Consider the following 19,618-nt stretch of genomic DNA (forward strand, 5'->3'; position numbering starts at 1 on the left):
AAAAAAAAGCATAAAAACACACAAAACTACCTTATAGTGTTAAGAAATTCAGATATTGGTAACTTGGGGATTAGAACTTATAGGCAAAGGACAAAAGAGTGACCTCTGTGATGCTGGTAAACACTGTATTATCTTTTTAGAAATTCACTGAACTGTACAATGATATTTTATATACTCTTAATATTTATGTTTTAATCCAATAAAATTTTTAAAATCATTTTTGAGATACCTAGTTTACTTTCAAATAGAGATAATGAATAGCCAGTTGCATATATGAGCATGAGTTTTAACGAAGGTCTGGGCTATATATGAAATTGGGTATTTGCCTTTCTCTGACTAGCTTATTTCACTTAGCATTTTACTCTCTAGCTCCATCTGTGTTGTTGCATATGGCAAGATAACACCCTTTTTTTTGGTTGAATAATATTCCATTGTATTCACATACCACATTTTCCCTATCTATTCATCAATCAAGGGACACTGGGCTGCTGCCACAATTTGGCTATTGTAAATAAAGTTGTTATAAACATAGCAGTGCATGTATCCCTTTGAATTAGTGTTTTTTTTTTTAATCCTTTGGGTAAATACCCAGCAGTGTGATTGCTGGATCATAGGGTAATTCTATTTTTAACTTTTTTGAGGAAATTTCATACTGTTTGTCACAGTGGCTGAAGCAGTTTGCATTCCCACTAGCAGTGCAAGAGGATTCCTTTTTCTCCATAACCTCAACACCTGTTATTTCTTGAGTTGTTGATTGTAGCCATTCTGACAGGTGTGAAGTGAAATCTCAGTGTGGTTTTGATTTGCATTTCCCTAATGATGAGTGATGTTGAGCGTCTTTTCATGTACTTATGGGCCACCTGGATGTCTTCTTGAGAAAATGTCTGTTCATGTCTTCTGTCCGTTTTTTTTAAAGATTTTTTATTTATTCATTTATGATAGACATAGAGAGAGACACACACACAGGCAGAGGGAGAAGCAGGCTCCATGCCAGGAGCCTGATGTGGGACTCGATCCCAGGACTCCAGGATCGTGCCCTGGGCCAAAGGCAGGCGCCAAACTGCTGAGCCACCCAGGGATCCCCTTCTGTCCTTTTTTTAGTTGGACTATTTATTGGTATTTGTATAAATTCTTTATATATTTTGGATACTAACCTTTTATCAGATAAGTCAGTCAGAGAATGACAAGTACCATATGATTTTACTCATATGTAAAATTTAAAATAAAAACAAATGAGTAAAGAGAGAGGGAGAGAGAGAGAGAAACAGACTGTTAACAAACTGAGGGTTACCAGAGGAGAGTGCATGGGGCAATGAGTAAAAGAGATGATGGTGATTCAGAAGTGCACTTGTGATGAGCACCAAATCATGTATGGAATTGTTGAATCTCTATTTTGTACACTTGAAACCAATAGAACATTGTATGTTAATTAACTAGAATTAAAATAAAAACTTAAAAGAAACTGAGTTAGGCTCAGAAAGGCACATGCATAGCAACGGGAACAAAGGCAGAATATGTATCAGTTGGCTTGTGCAGAATGGATGAAAAGAATGTTCTCTTATGATGGTTCAAGTGTCTCAGTGGAGGGAGGAAGATCATCATCAAAAAGTGAATAAGGGTTTGAGAGAGGAAGAGGTATCAAAAGTTTCCTATGAGAACCTGATTTTGATGAACACAATGAGTGTAAGAGGATTTCTGTAAGGCACCAAAAGGTCTGCTTGCTGACAGAGTCTATGTACTTAAGATAAAATAAATAACTTGAAGAAGGGGTTATAAATGCATGTATCTTTAATTTGCCAAAAATGGATAAAGGTATTGAAAGAGTAACATCTCAATTAGAGGAATTGTTCATGAGTAATTGTCCCAATTGTCAGCAAGGTAATGGTAACTATATAGAGATTAATCTGACAAAGATTTACTAGATCATGAATGAATGGTTTTCCCATGACCCTTTTCCTTCTAATTCCCCTGCTTCTTTTATCAAAAATTAATAGATTATTAAATAAATAATTGAAACCAATATCAAAAAGTCAAGGGGATGCCAAGACAAAACCAACTTCTGGGTAAATTTTAATCTATAAGAGAGTTTCTAATAAGAGAGCAGATGTTTTCCAGTTTCAGAAAATTCAAAATAGTGTGATGTGTGTTTATGTGGATGTCAGTTTATCTGCACGTGTTTTCACACCACCAAGTTTAATTGTCTGTTTCTCGGACTGTAAAAATATGAGGAAATAAGTTCTTCATTGTTCACTAATTGTTTACTTAAGAGAAGTCCCAGGCAGCTATTGTAAATTGCTGCTTTACTCCAATGTTTGGGTGTTTCAGTGCAAATAATCACACATACATCTGTTCTCACATAAAGCAAACTGCCTCTGTTATGAAAATAAACAGATGCAGTGAGCATTAAAAATCATCATGGTGAAAAAAAAAATAAAAATAAAATAAAAAATAAAAAAAAAAAAATTAAAAAAAAAAATCATCATGGTGAATTTGGTGGATTATAATTTGGTGGCTCCTGTTTTTGATGTAAAATATCTTTAAAAATTATATCTATATATCAATATACCTATATGCAGTTATTTATAAAATAATGATGCAGATATGTGGAAAGCCCTACTGCCACATTGAAATCTTAAAGCACATTTTCCAGAGGATATGTGATTCTTTTAAAATCATCATTCTTTTAAAATGATTTTTATTTTTTATTTTTTTTTAATTTTTATTTATTTATGAGAGAGAGAGAGAGAGAGAGAGAGAGAGAGAGGCAGAGACACAGGCAGAGGGAGAAGCAGGTTCCATGCACTGGGAGCCCAATGTGGGATTCGATCCCCGGTCTCCAGGATCGCGCCCTGGGCCAATGACAGGCGCTAAACCGCTGCGCCACCCAGGGATCCCTAAAATGATTTTTAAAATGATAATAATTTTAAAAGAATTATTTAAAAACAATTTAGAAAGTGATATTAGAAAAATGATGTAATAAGTAGCTCCCAATGCCCATTCTTCCACAGAAACATCAAAAACAAGCAAAATTGATAGAAGTTAATGTCAAAACTCTGGAAAATAACCAAAACTTTATAGCCAATAAGCAAATGTTAAATCAAGAAAAAGCAACTTAAAAACACTAGAAAATATTCTGTGGCATTTGCCCCACACTTCTCTACTTTCAATAATGAGTACAATATCTACACTGAAATTGAGTTAAATAAGAATGGATATAAACAATAATATACACCAAGACATAAACAGAACACTCTACCAAATAACAGTAGCACATTCTACTTTAGTGGACAGGAAATTCTCCAGGATAGACCAGGTGTTAGGCAACAAAATAAATGTCAATAAATTTAAGAACAGTAAAATCATACAAAGTATCTTTTCCAACAACAATACAATAAACCTAGGGGGGCACAAAACAAGAAATAAAACTGGAAAATTCACAAAATTGTAGAATTTAAATAATACATTCTTACCCAATAGGTCAAATAAGATACATGGGAAATTAAACAATTCTTAGAGAGGAATGAAAATGAAAACATAACGTATTAAAACTTATAATATGCAGTGAAAGCAGTACCAGAATGACATTTAGAGCAGTAAAGACCTACACTTAGGAAGAAATATTAAATCAATAATGAGACTAAATCTTAGGAACTAGAAAAAGAAGAGTAAACTAAAAGGTAACAAAAGGAAGATAATAATAAAGATCAGAGCAGACATTAATGAAATAGAAATTTAAAAGCCAAAAAAGAGAATAAATAAGACAAAAAGTTGACTCTGAGAAGATCAACAAAGTTGACAAGGCTTTAGGATGACTACCAGACAAAGAGAGAAGACATGATAATTAAAATCAGAAATAAAAGTGGAGACGTTCCTACTGACTTTACAAGAAAAAAAAAATCTGGGAGAACACTATGAACAACTCTATGTTAACAGATCAAATAAGCTTATGGAATGGGAATATTCTTAGAAACACAAAAATTACAAAAATTAAATCAAAAGAAATAAAAAATCTTAAAACTATAACAAGTGAAGTGATGGAATCAGAAAAAAAATCAAAACAACAAAGTTTCAAAAAACTAAAACTCAGGTCCATACTGGTGAATTCTACTAATAACTTAAAGAGTTAACATCCATTCTTTTCAAAATCTTTTTTAAAATATGAGAGGAAGGAACACTCCCTACCTCGTTCAATGAAATCAGCGTTATCTTTATACTAAATAATTACAGATGCAATTACAAAATAGTATCAAATCAAAAATAGCAGCTATTTATACCACTATAGAAGTCTGATTTAATATGAGAAAATCAATCAAAGTGATGCACATTAGTCAAACAAAAAAACAACAAAAAGACCCGTGACCATTTCAACAGAACCAAAGTATTTGAAAAAATTCAAAACCCTATTTTGGTAAAAATACTAAATTAGTAACAGAAGAGAACCTTACCAACATCATTAAGTTCATTTATGAAAAATCCACAGCTAAAATCATACTCTCTGGTAAAAAACTGAACTAATTCCAAGATTAAAAACAAGACAAGAATGCTTGCTTTCACAATGATATTCATTATTTTACTGGCAGTTTTAACCATAGTGATTAGACGTGAAAAAGAATAAAGGCATTTGAAATGGAAATGAAGACAAAACTATTTCTATTCATAGATATCATGATGGTCGATATAGAAAATTCAAAATAAATTTACAGGGGAAAGCGAGAGGGACATTGAGAGGACATTGAGAGGACATTGGAAGGAGAGAAAGTGGCATCCATGGATTACAGTTCCTACAGCCAAGCTGCAGCCCAGCAGGGCTACAGTGCATACACTGCCCAGCCAACTCAAGGATATGCACAGACCACCCAGGCATATGGGCAGCAAAGTTATGGGACCTATGGACAGCCCACTGATGTCAGCTCTACCCAGGCCCAGACCACTGCGACCTATGGGCAGACCGCCAGTGCAAGTTCTTATGGACAGCCTCCCGCTGGTTATACTACTCCAACTATACCCCAGGCATACATTCAGCCTGTCCGGGGGTACGGCACTGGTGCTTATGATGCCACCACTGCTACAGTCACTACTACACAGGCTTCCTATGCAGCTCAGTCTGCATATGGCACTCAGCCTGCTTACTCAGCCTACGGGCAGCAGCCAGCAGCCACTGCACCTGCAAGACCACTGGATGGTAACAAACCCACTGAGACTAGTCAACCTTAATCTAGCGCAGGGGATTACAACCAGCCCAGCCTAGGATATGGACAGAGTAACTACAGTTATCCCCAGGCACCTGGGAGCTACCCCATGCAGCCAGTCACAGCACCACATTATCCTCCTACGATCTACTTCTCTACATAGCCGACTATGTATGATCAGAGCAATTACTCTCAGCAGAACACCTATGGGCAGCCGAGGAGCTATGGACAACAGAGTAGTTATGGTCAACAAAGCAGCTATGGACAGCAGCTGCCCACGAGCTATCCTCCCCCCAAACTGGATCCTACAACCAGGCTCCAAGTCAATATAGCCAACAGAGCAGGCAGCAGATTTCATTCTGACAGGACCACCCCAGTAGCATGGGTGTTTATGGGCAGGAGACTGGATGATTTTCCAGACCAGGAGAGAACCAGAGCATGAGTAGCCCTGATAACCTGGGCAAGGGAAGAGGGGGATTTTGATCATGGAGGCATGAGCAGAGGTGGGTGGGAAGGAGGGCCCGGTGGAATGGGCAGCGCTGGAGAGCAAGGTGGCTTCAATAAGCCTCGTGGACCCATGGATGAAGGACCAGCCCTTGATCTAGGCCCACCTGTAGATCCAGATGGAGACTCTGACAACAGTGCAATTTATGTGCAAGGCTTAAATGACAATGTGACTCACTCTAGATGATCTGTCAGACTCCTTTAAGCAGTGTGGAGTTGTTAAGATGAACAAGAGAACCGGACAGCCCATGATCCGTATCTACTTACACAAGGAAACAGGAAAGCCCAAAGGTGAAGCTACAGTGTCCTATGAAGACCCACCAAGAATAAATAAAATAAAATAAAAAATAATAAAATAAAATAAAATAAAATATAAAATAAAATAAAATAAAATAAAATAAAATAAAATAAAAAGAAGACCCACCAACTGCCAAGGCTGCTGTGGAGTGGTTTGATGGGAAAGATTTTCAAGGAAGCAAACTTAAGGCTTCTCTTGCTCAGAAGAAGCCTCTGATGAACAGCATGTGGGGTGATATGCCTCCCTGTGAGGGCAGAAGGATGCCACTGCCACTCCGTGGAGGTCCAGGGGGCCCAGGAGGTCCTGGGGGCCCCATGGGTCACATAGGAGGCCATGGAGGAGACAGAGGTGGCTTTCCCCCAAGAGGACCCTGGGGTTCCCCAGGAAACCCACCCAGAGGAGGAAACGTCCAGCACCGAGCTGGAGATTGGCAGTGCCCCAATCCGGGGTGTGGAAACCAGACCTTCACCTAGAGAACAGAATGCAACCAGTGTTAGGCCCCGAAGCCTGAAGGCTTCCTTCCACCACCCTTCCTGCCCCCGGGCAGTGACCCTGGCAGAGGCGGCCCTGGTGGCCTGCGGGGAGGAAGAGGTGGCCTCATGGACCACAATGGTCTTGGTGGGATGTCAGAGCTGGCCATGGTGGACACAGAGGGCTTCCGCGGTGGCTGGGGTATGGACTGAGGTGGCTTTGGAGGAGGAAGACAAGGCGGTCCTGGTGGGCTCCCTGGACCTTTGATGGAACAGATGAGAGGAAGAAGAGGCGGGCGTGGAGGACCTGGAAAAATGGATAAAGGTGAGGACTGTCAGGAGCGCAGAGACCGGCCCTACTAGAAGCAGAGACCCTGCAGAGCTGCACTGACTACCAGATTTATTTTTTAAACCAGAAAATGTTTTAAATTTATAATTCCATATATTTTTTTTTATAATTCCATATTTATAATGTTGGCTACAACATTATGATTATTCCTTGTCTGTACTTTAGTATTTTCCACCATTTGTGAAGAGACATTAAAACAAATTAAATGGTAAAACAAACAAACAATAGATTTACAGAAGTCAGCAGACTTACAAGTTACTAGATTCACATGCAAAAATCATTTGAGTTTCTATACTTAAAGTGAACAACCTGAAAAGGAGATTAAGAAGGCAATTCCATTTACAGTAACATAAAATAGTGAGGTACCTGTGTGGCTCAGTCAATTAAATATCTGCTTAAAGGGGTCATGATCTCAGGGTCCTGAGATTGAGCCCTGTGTTGGGCTCTCTATTCATCAGGGAGCCTGTGTCTCCCTCTCCCTCTGCCCCTCCTCCACTCATTCTCTCTCTCTCTCTCAAATAAATAAATAAAATCTTTAAAAAATAGGAAAAAATTCCAAGGAATAAATTTAACTATAATAAATAAATGATAGACTTGCTCACTGAAAACTACAAAACATTGCTGAACGAAATTAAGTAATGCTCAAATAAATAAAATCTTGTATTCATGGATTGGAAGACTTAACATTGTTAATATGTTAATCAATGTACAGACTTAATACAATTTCCACCAAAATTACAATGGCCTTCATTTTCTTTGCAGAAATGAAAAGCCAATCCTTGAATTCATATGAATTTTATTTTTTAATTTTTAAAAAATATTTATTTATTTATTTATGAGAGAGAGAGAGAGAGAGAGAGAGAGAGAGAGAGAGAAAGGCAGAGACACAGGCAGAGGGAGAAGCAGGCTCCATGCCGGGAGCCTGACTTGGGACTTGATCCCGGGACTCCAGGATCACGCCCTGGGCCAAAGGCAGGCTCCAAACTGCTGAGACACCCAGGGATCCCCAAAATTCATATGAATTTTAAAATGTCCCAAATATCCAAAACAATCCTGAAAAAGAACAAAATCAAAGACTCACACATTACAATTTCAAAATTTGCTACCAAGCTAGGGTAATCAAAACAGTGGGTGTTATTACTCAGATAGACATATACACCAATTCTGGACTAGAATTGAGAGTTCAGAATTAAAGCCATGCATCTATGGACAATTCATTTTCAATTAGGATTCCAAGACAGCAAAGGATAGTCTCCTTAACAAATGGTACATGGACAACCAGATACCCACCTGCAAAAGAATGAAGTTAAATCCTTACCTTATATCACATACAAAAATAACTCCGTGTAGATAAACAACTTAAATATAGATCTAAACTAAAAAAAAAAAAAAGTCTTACAAGAAAATACATGATGTTTATAAACTTAGATTTGGCAGTGGGAACAACAAAAGAAAAAAATGGATAATTTGGATTTCATCAATATTAAAAACTTTTGTACATCAAATGAAATTATCAAGAAAGTAAGACACCATACCAAATGGTTGAAAATATTTGCAATCCATGTATTGGACAATTCAGTGAAAGACAAAAAAACCCAAGTGAAAATGGAAAGAATATACAAATCCAAAATAATAGCAAAAAACATTCTATTCAAAGACATTTCTCCAAAGAAGATATAAAAATGGCCAACAAGCACATGGAAAGAGGCTCAACATCCGAAACACAAAAACCACCTTTCACACTCACTAAGATGGTTACAAATTTAAAAAATGGAAAATAACAAGTATTCATGAGCATGTGGAGAAATAGAATAAAAATTGTTCAGCTGCTGTGGATAACAGTTTGGCAGTTCTTTAAAAAGTTCAACATAAAAGTTCCCTATGACCTCTTACGTACACTCCTAAGTACATACCACCCAAAGTTGAAAACAGGAATTTAAACAAGTATATGTACACATTTGTTTGTATCAGCGCTATACACAATAGTTAAAAGGTAGAAAATGCCCCAAAGCCCATCAATGAATGAATGGATAAAGAAAATATGTTATATACATAAAATGAATATTATTTCATGATCAAAATGAAGATCCATATATGCTATAGATTTGATATACTTCTGAAACATTATAGTAAATGAAAGAGCCAGAAACAAAAGGTCACATTTTGTATAGTTCTATTTATAGGAAATATCCAAAATAGGTAAGTCCCATAAAGACAGAATGCAAATTAGTGGTTGCCAAGGCTCAGAGAAAGGAGTAATAGACAGAAACTGTTTATGGGTAGGGAATGTTACTTTTGAGTGATGGAAATATTTCGGAATTAGCTACAGGTGGCTGTTGTACAATATTGAGAATATTCTAAACTTCATGAAGTGTCCACTTAAAAATGCTGAACTTTGGGGCACCTGGTGGCTCAGTCAGTTGGGTATCTGCTTTTGGCTCAGGTCATGATCCCAGGGTCCCAGAATTGAGCACCAAATTGGGCTTCCTGCTTAATGGGGAGTCTGCTTCTCCCTTTCCCTCTACCTGCCACTCTCCCTGCTTGTGCTCGCTCAGTCTCTGTCAAATAAATAAATAAAATTTTTAAAAATGCTGGATTTTATGACATGAGTTTCACCTCCATATTATTTTTAAAGTGAAAAAATAATAATTTAAAAATACGACAATACATTTATAAATTTTGGTGTGTTAAAACAGTCATGAAAAGCTGAGGCTTTACTTAAATATGTTATAAATAAAAGTGTAAATGTAGAAGAGTTGACGTTTAGAGCCTAATTTCTCCACTTGTAAATGTGAATTATACTTAACTGTATGCTCTTATCTGAGATACGTGGCTTTCAGGAGTCTTAAGTTAACTCAATAGGTGTTAACTTATTTAAAGTACCTACGAGGTCCAATCTCATTGACAGAGATGTAGAAGTGAGAGAAACTGATACAAACCTTTGTAGCCATGGAGAACATGTTCATAATGGAAAAGAAACACAATAAAGAAAAAAAAATAAAGTCTATAGAATGTTGGGTGGCAATAACTTTAAAGAAAACCTAAAGTTTCAAAATTTGGTAATAAGTTTGATATTGAGAGTTTATAAGGGAGACAGCAGAAGAGACAGACTCATTAAGTAGATAGCGTTTGAATGGATGCCTGAACCAAGTGAGGGCATGAGTGGAATATTCACATAACTTAGGAAGAAGATTCCAGTCTGAAGGAATGGCAAAGACAAAGGCCTTGCTGACATGTTCTGATGCAAGCAAGGAGGACAGTATGGCTGTGGCAGAGTGAAAGCATGGGGAGAAGAGAGTAGATGAAGTTGGAGAAGTAGCTGGAAGCCAGAATGCATAGAACCTTGTAAGGCATACTGATGCCATGATGCCATTTTACTATAAATGGCACCAAAGGTGTTTAAACAAGGGGAAAAAAAGTGACTGGGTTTGACTTCTGTGTTGATGGTATTACACTGGATGTTGTGTTGACAACAGTTTGAAGGTTGGCAAGGATAGAGGAGGAAGACCAGTTGGGAGGCTTTTCCAATAAAAATCTAAGAGAGAGAGATGATAGACCATAAAGGCCACAGATAATACCATTAGTTGGACAAAAAGTGACAGGATTTGTTGAAGGGTTATTGAATGAGGGTCACAAAAGGACAAGAGAAGTTTGAGATGATTCCCAACATTTTGGCCTGGGGAAGGGACAGTTGATGTGTTAACTAAGTGAATGGAAAATGTGCAATGACCTGGATAAAATACAAACTCATATACTTACCTCCTCTATTTGAGGAAGGATTGTGAGTTTTAAATGGTGAGAATATATGTCAGATTATTTGAAATATCTATTGTCTACCTAGCTACTTATCTATCGATCATCTATCTAGTTATCGATCTAACATCTATCTATCTATCTGTAGGTATGTGTGTGCACACACATATATACGCCATACGTATGTAATATGTAATATACATCTATGCCACAGGTAGAAAGATAAATATCTGTGACATTTTACATTAGCGTGAGAGAGACTGTACATTATAGATTGTGGTCAGATTTGTAGCAGAGATCTGCAGCTGAACCAGACAGAGCCAGGTCTCTGTCTTCCATTTACCAGCTTTGTGACCTTTGCCAATTCTTTTTACCTCTCAGTACATGGGTTTCCTAATTACTGGGAAGGTTAAATAAATTAATGTGGAGTTCAAAAAAATAGATCCTCGCACCTAGCGAGGGCATTGTATGTGATATTTTCATCAAAATTGAAACACTGTATGAATATGGTAGCCTTGTAATAGCAATAATGCTACAAAAATATGGGAGCGAAGGAGGCAGGATACCTAGAAAGTGTGCTGAAAAAATTACACACATACACACAAATGATTTTCTGATACAGTACAAAAATCCTTACTATGCTTAAAATCTATTTATTTCAATAAAGTATATTTATTTATTTATTTATTTATTTATTTTTAAAGATTTTATTTATTTATGAAGATATACAGAGAGAGGCAGAGAGATAGGTAGAGGGAGAAGCAGGCTCTTCCCAAGGGAACCCAATGTGGGACTTGATCGGGGACTCAGGGACCACACCCTGAACCGAAGGCAAACACCCGCTGAGCCACCCAACTGTGCCATCATTTTAGATCTTTATATAGTGAGTACAAGTGAAGTTACAGTGATATTTTGATTTAAATAATTAAATTATGTAGTATTTAATGCACTGATAACTAATAATAGATTAACAACTTCACAGGTAAATTTTTATGTAAATCTGAAGTCATTACAGCTGTTCTTACAGTAATGGAAAGAAAGTTCTACTCATGACCTATTTTGGACACCAGCATAAATTTATATTCTTATAATCTGAGGCTCCATTTTGGGTTTATAGTGCATTTTATTCCATGAACTATAATCCTTATTCTATAAATTATATCTTTTATTTCAAAATGTGGAATATTATATACCAACAGCAATCAGACCTCCTACAGAATATTAACATGTCAGATAGTGGGAGTAAGAATACTTTGTCTCCTCTTTCTGTATTTCTTGGTAATTTCTATAATGATTCTCTATTCATTTTATACTCAGACAGGTAAATATGTTTTGAGATTAAACAACAGAAAAGAAGGTTTTAACTAAACTGCAATCTGTAACATATAGGAATAGAATAATTAAATTGGCTTAAAAAAAGCTTTATGTATTTTTGTTCTGCTTTACTAAACTTAAGTGTATTTTGGTTAAATGAAAAGAGCTGTGATCCTTGTATTTTACTTTTTAGATACTATGCAGGAAAATCTATTTGAGGAAAAAATACAATCTATAATCAGAGTAAGGATTCTTGTACCAACCTATCATAGACACCAAACAAAATTTATTTGGAGCATACATGTTACTTACCTCTGATGCATTGAGTATCTCTATCTTAATTTTATCGTCTAGAAAATGAAATGAATGTTCTGGATCATGTCTGATAATCTAAACAGTTGAGCTCAATAGGGATTCTCACAGTTTATCAAGTATAATCTCAAATTGAATTCTACTTAACATTTCCCCCTGCTTGTGCAGATATATATTAGAAATCAAGTCAGCAAATTGTGTAAAAAATCATTGAGATCTGTCAAGAACACACACACACACACACATATACATATACACATCACTTTCTGAGCAATCTAGCCTAAATTTATTTAGGTTTATAGATTTAAGATGACTACAAAATGACTGACAATAGAAAGGAGGGATAGCTACGGATGAATTACTAAAGTAATACATCTACTTGAACCAGGAAAATCAAAAGTCATTCTTCTTTTTCATTTGCTGTATTTGCATACAGTGCAATTCATAGGGAGGGGAAAAAAGTAATTCTTTCACTTCAAACAAGTTTCTACTGCTTCCTTATCAGATAGCTTATTCTGGATAAAAATGCTTATATACCACAGTGTGCTCATACTTGCGATGTTTTTGATTATTTTTTATGTACACATAGAATCAAAGGTTTTTTTTTTGTCTCATACTGTTCAGCTTCCATTTCTCAGTTTATAGGTAGCTGACACATTTTTGGAATGAGATGGTGTTGTTTTATTTGAAAGGAAGAAGGGACAGAATGCTTCTGAGTTTATATTAAAGTTCATGTTTTAGGCACAACCTATGATGCCTTCAAAGGCTGGCAATGGACATTCATAGGGGCTGTCCTCAACTGCAACCTGTTCTTCTTCCTGACTTGGAATTTTAACTATAACAGTTGTTTAGCTGAGTTAATCAACAGAGGGGTTTTTCTTTTGCTTCAGAGGATCCCTGAAGTTACGTGCAAGGACCATTTTTACAAAGGGTGAGTGGCTGTGGGAGTAAAAGGTGAGATAAGACAGTCAAGATAGAGTTAAAAATAAAAACAGAGGAGTACCTGGGTGGCTCAGCGGTTGAGCATCTGCTTTTGGTTCAGGTCGTGATCCCAGGATCCTTGCAGGGAGCCTGCTTCTCCCTCTGCCTATGTCTCTGCCTCTCTCTCTGTATCTTTCATGAAAAATTTAAAAAAAATAATAATTAAAAAGTAAAATAAATAAATAAAAACAGAAAACACAGGGTTTGAGAAGAGGACATGAGTGGGAATTAAGTGAGAAAATCACAAAAAAGAAAGGAACTGTTTAAAAGAGTCAAGAGGGACAGCCCTGGTGGTGCAGTGGTTTAGCACTGCCTGCAGTCCGGGGTGTGATCCTGAAGTCCTGTGATCAAGTCCCACATCGGGCTCCCTGCATGGAGCCTGCTTCTCCCTCTGCCTGTGTCTCTGCCTCTCTCTCTCTCTCTCTCTCTCTCTCTCTCTCTCTGTGTGTGTGTGTCTCTATGAGTAAATAAATAAAATCTTTTAAAAAAAAGAGTGAAGAAAAGAGAAATTATAAAGAAGAGTTGAAAAATCTAAAGTGGCCATATTTTATATCTGTTCCACATTCCCTCTAATTTCCAGCTGATATTTCTTCACTGCCTCGTCTCAGAACTTTTGTCTTTTTTATTCTTACTTTCTTTTAGAATTATTCTTTTTTTCTTTTTTACAAATGGCCCCCAAAATGAGAATGAATTAATACTTTTGACAGAGAATTACTATATTTTTGTCCAAATCATTTGTTTATTTATCTGTTTGTGTGTTTTTTGTTGTTCTTGCTATTTTTGGTTGATTGTTTGATCAGAAGGCCAGATATTTTTCAGCTTTTTGAACAGTCAGTGTGGACATATGACTGACTTTTAGCCAATGGAATGTAGGGGATATAATGTGTGTCATTTCTGGGCTGAACTGATTAGATGTGAGTGTAATTTCTCTACTAATTCTTTCAAAAACCACACATAAATCAGGAGACTCTAAAACCATAAAACCATAAGGCATATGGGCCACAAAATACAAGGAAAATGGGATCCTAAAATACTACAAGACCAGGAGCATATATGAGATGGATTCTTATGTGATTAAGAAGTATAATCCATGTCTATTGAGATTTAGGGATTTATGCTACAATGAGAATTTCCCCCAAATCATACAGAAGCAAACAAGTCAAAACCCCTTCCTCTACACTTGTAGCAGTCTTCTTCCTCTCCTTTCTCATTTAGAAAAATTATCTTTGTTTACACTTTGCATATATGAAATCTTGGGGGGGGGGTAGTTAGCTTAAGGGACTCCAATACGTTAGCTTTTTTATATTTTCCCAACTGCCTCGTGAGCTTCAGATGTGCACCAATAGACTTCGAGATTTCCATTAACACACACACACACACACACACACAGTCAACAGTCAATATAGTAGAGATCAGCTGATTTGACTTATTTCATTGATTGAATCTTGTAGTTGATTAATTCATCTAAATTACTATTTGTCTGAGTGCCATAGAAACCCAAATATTTGGTTTTTTACTTTTACTTTGTGTTCATTTGATTGGATTTTACATCTTAATGAGGAGAACTTCAATGAAAAAATTACATTGCATATATTTTTCCCTATTTTAGAAAATTGGTTGTGAAGTAAATTTATCAGGACTTCAGTTGGAAAGGCTTCTTTTTATGGACCTTCCATATAAAGGAAAATAATAGTGTGCCTCAATTAAAAGAAATTAAAACAGCTTAGCTCTAGTTTTTTATGACTGAAGCCATAAATACTGTACCCATTTAATATTGCAATTATGTTCTATATGGGTATGTAATAAGGACTAATAAAAATCAACCTGTCTCAGGACCCCTGGGTGGCTCAGTGATTGAACATCTGCCTTTGGTTCAGGGCATGAACCCTGAGATCCAGGATAGAGTCTCACATCGGGCTCCCCACTGGGAGCCTGCTTGTCCCTCTGCCTATGTCTCTGCCTCTCTCTGTGTGTCTCTCATAAATAAATAAATAAAATCTTAAAAAAAAAAATCAGCCTTTCTCAACTTGGAATTATTGCATAACAAAATAATCTTAAGTGAGTGTTTTGGGACATTTTATAAAAATGTACTTAAGAAGAACAAATAAAGGAATAAATACCTATAATTAAGATCACTCCAACAAAAACAGTGAGTATTATAGCCAATACTTGGGATTAGAATTTCAGTTTCTATAAAATAATATTTCTGTGTTAAAAGAGTTTGTTACTCTGTGGAGAGCAAAAGATAGGTAAATAATTTCTGCATAATTTAAATGTAAAGAAGAAGCTTAACTCTAAGTATTCACCAAATATTTGGTTACATATACACATAAACATATAATAACATTTTCTTCACTGCTTCAGCTGTCAGACTAATACCTGCCCAGGGTTTGATTTCCAAAGACAGGGAAAATATTAGTAAGAGATGCTTCATTGATAGTCTAAGTGATGTCAAAAAAAAAAATGGCTGACATCACACACAGTAATAAATAATAAGACAATATTTTCTAAGGGACACATCACAGGGCTGGGTCATATACTTTGCCTTTCTACTGCTTTGTTAGACATCTCATGGTGGGTTACTATGAAAAAAGATCTTTGTTCCCTTAGAGCTTATTTTCTCCTGCTACCCCATTCAATCCTCAATGTGTCATCTTGCATTTGAGACAACACTACAGCTGCTGAAGGAAAGGTTTTAATGTTGCAAACACAAGATGGGGAATTCAGATAAGTAAAAAAAAGCAGCAACACTTGAGGATAAACAATGAAAAGCAAAGAATCTTTTAGGCATGGAATGTTCTCTATTAAAAATTGTGAGGCCATCTTTTAGATAGTCTGTCAAAGTCATTTCAGGGTAAGGTAGCTTATAGAGTCTTTGGCTTTGATACACTCTTGAAGCTACTCAAGAGGTAGTATGATATTGGTATGAATAACATGTCAGAATCCAAAATGTTTGGGTTCCAATTCCATGACATGCTTATTTGAATTGTCTAGGTTCTGAGCCCCAATTACATCACCTGAATTATGGAATTACTAAACTCCTTACTATTTCATTGAGATGTCAATGTAAGTAAAGTACCTTAATAAATGGTGGCTTTTATGAACAGGATTCATTCTTTCCATAGATCCATTGGTAAAATAACTGTATTTTTTCTCTCCCTCAATTTCAAGCAAAGATGATCATAAGTCATAACCTAGCACTGTTACCTTTAGTTAGTGATTTTGTTGTCTAGCAATAAACATAAAACCATCATGGCAAGATATTATTTTTTAAAAAGCAAAAGAAAGTAATAAGATCACCACAGTCCTGCTAAAACTCCATTACTCCAGTTTTCTGTCCATTAGGGAAAGTCAAGCAGAGTATAATCTGTTTTTTCCCAGCATTTTCATTTCTTGTCTGATGGTGCTAAATTAAATAAATGTTGAAGTTAAATCTATAAAGTAAGAATCTTGCTTCAGCTGAACTATGCAATCATTCAGCAAGTATTTGTTCATCTCTGGCTGGGTGTGATGCATAATGATAGCTGCCAGAGGGGATTAAAACAATATTGCCAGAAAATGCCCCTGCAATAAGGCCTAGGATATTTCACATAATAAAGTTAGGTATCATTATCCCCATATGGCAAGTACAAATATGTAGTCCCAGTAACATGACCAGGGAATGTCTGGCACAGAACGAGAGGCTGCTCTTGAGTTCAAATCCAGAATTATCTGACTACATACTTAGCTCTCTTATTCCAACTACTCACACTTCAGCTATAAAGTAAAATACCTGCCCTAAAGAAGTTTATCAACTAATAGGTTAGACGCAATATGTACACAAAAAAAAGTTACTTAGCCTCACTAGGCTCCAAAGGAATGGCACTTAGGGTATTTCAGAGGACAAAGAAACAGATTGTGTAGGATTTTTTTATTGTCAGAAGATATAGGGTGTAGAAGCAGTGCAGGTGGGGGAAGTGGTTGGAGAAATGAGGCCAAGGAAAGCACAAGACAGGTTTCAGTAGACTGTGAATACAATAATTTGATTGCAACAGCTTGAGAAACTTGAGAAACTAGTAAAACAAAATAACGATAAGGTCAGAAACAGAAGCATGACTATAATGTTCCTATTTTTATTTTAGGCCTTTTAAGGATTATTCTCCGACATAATAGTTATTGTCTGAGTCTTCAAAAAGTGTATGATTTATTTCAAAAATCAAGTATTACTAAAACAAGAAACACAAATACAAAGCACCTCATGACGATTTGTTCCTGTGTGGTCAGGGTTTGCCCCTTGTTATGACAGCCTCCAAACCTACTGCATATGGTGGTTGTATCATATGGTTGTGCCTGGCTAATCATAATGTCCATTCTTTTAAATAAATGCTTATCATGGATTGGCTACAAGAAATAAGCATATTCAATAAAATGACCTCCACAGAACTGCTATGTATAGTGGAAATGCTCTATCCACCAAGCCTGCTGTTGCTCATACAAAGAAAGTGTAATTATAGGAGAAGAGAAATGATGCCAATAAGAGGGAAGTGGAGAAGCAGAGTCAAAGATAACAATGTGAGAGGGAGAGAGACATACACACAAAGAGACAGAGAAATATATATTTCTCTTAGGAGCCCTGCAGCTTTGAAAACCAAAAAAATCAAATACTTACATAAACGTTTTCATTTTTCCCTATGATATGGTTTGAGTTGGGTTTCTGTTCTTCATCTTGTAGTTAGAAATGTCCTACTTCTTTATTTAAAAAAAGAATTTATTCATTTATTTGAGAGAGAGAGAGAGAGAGAGCACAGGTGGGGAGGAGAGAAAGAAGCAGGCTCCCTGCTCCTGTAAGCAGGGAGCCTGATGTAGGACTTGACCCCACACCTAGGAAAAACTAATTTATACAACTTTGACCTCTATTTAATAAAGTTATTTATTTATTTATTTATTTATTTATTTATTTATTTTTATTTAATGAATTTATTTATTTAATAGTAAATAATGACAGAATATTTCTGTCATTGCAATAAGATTTCATCGGACATTGTAATATAAAAGCATGACAAACTTTAATGATCATGACCTGAGCCAAAGGAAGACATTGCACAACTTAGCCACCCAGGTGCTCCTAAATGTCCTGTTTCATGAAAACATAGTTCTAATTGTATGAGTCTAGTATGTATTTTAAGACACTTTGGAAGAAGAAAATTAATGTAAGTAGTCTGGGAATCCCAAGGAAAATGGGAGAGTGAGCATCACAGTCCTACACAGCTCTACACACAGAATGGGAGTAAAATATTTAAAGTATACTTAACGGAATTTATAACTATGATTAAAAAGAAAAGGAAAACACTTGAGGGGTGTGGATTTCTGCTCTTTAGCCATGAAGAAATAAGATATTCTAAAATTATCCTTGTACTATAACAACTAGGCAATGAAGAAATACAGGAAATGACTATTTCCAGACACTATACCACATGTAGTATGGACTTTCATTCACAAAAGAGAGGGAAATAAACTGAATGAGCAACACTGCTGCCTAGACATTCTGGCTGGAGGTAATGCTCACACTACATTACAGTGCAGGAGGAACTCAAATCACATTTGGAAATCTTACTGAATTGGGGAAACATAATTTGGTATTTGCAGAGGCCAAGACAACTAGGAAATATTCAGAGAGGATAAAAAAAAAAGGTAGAGAATAAAACTCCAGAAATCTAGATAGGGGTCCAGGAGTTTTTCCCTGAATATAGTACACACATGCACAGCATAAAATTCTGTACGACTGAACAAAACAAATTTCAAGAAAGAAATAATTACACAGAGGATAAGAAACAATTCTCAGAGGTCACACAGGGCTGGGAATTGTTTCAGCGTCCTTCAGCCACAGTGTATTTAATATACTGGCCTTTGGTTCCTGCCTTAAAAATGGCTCTAAATTAGCTCTAGAATACAATCTATTCTAGTTCTACCCACAAGTTTAAAAACAGATCTCAAGAGGATTAAGCTAATCTTAAAGTAATGTGACTGCCTGCCAGAGAAATTGCCACATTCTTTCACTCTTAAGAGGAACACAAAAAAATATAGGATTCAAAAACTAAAAAATTCCCAATATTCAATATTTAATACCAAAGTGCTAGAATCAAGAATCAAGAAATATCACTTGAAACCAGAAGTTTGGGACACCTGGTGGCTCAGTGGTTGAGCGTCTGCCTTTGGCTCAGGGTGTGATCCCAGGATCTGGAATGGAGTCCTACATCAGGCTCCTGCAGAGAGCCTGCTTCTCTCTCTATGGGAGAAGCCTATGTCTCAGCTTCTCTTTCTCTGTGTCTCTGATGAATAAATAAATAACATTTTAAAAAAAAGAAACCAGAAGTTTATTTATTTATTAATAGAAATTAATAGAAACTGACTTAGAAATCACAGAGATGACAGAATTAGCCATGTATTGTGAGGATGATCCATATGTTCA

At 36.2% G+C, this 19,618-nt stretch overlaps 1 pseudogene; it reads left to right on the forward strand.

Moving 5' to 3' along the window:
• Positions 1-1,802: 1,802 nt before the first annotated feature.
• On the forward strand, positions 1,803-6,824 carry LOC121482113 (annotated as a pseudogene).
• The last annotated feature ends 12,794 nt before the right edge of the window (positions 6,825-19,618 follow it).

Source organism: Vulpes lagopus, chromosome 24 (assembly GCF_018345385.1).
Source record: "Vulpes lagopus strain Blue_001 chromosome 24, ASM1834538v1, whole genome shotgun sequence".
In the NCBI taxonomy this organism is placed as follows: Eukaryota; Metazoa; Chordata; class Mammalia; order Carnivora; family Canidae; genus Vulpes; species Vulpes lagopus.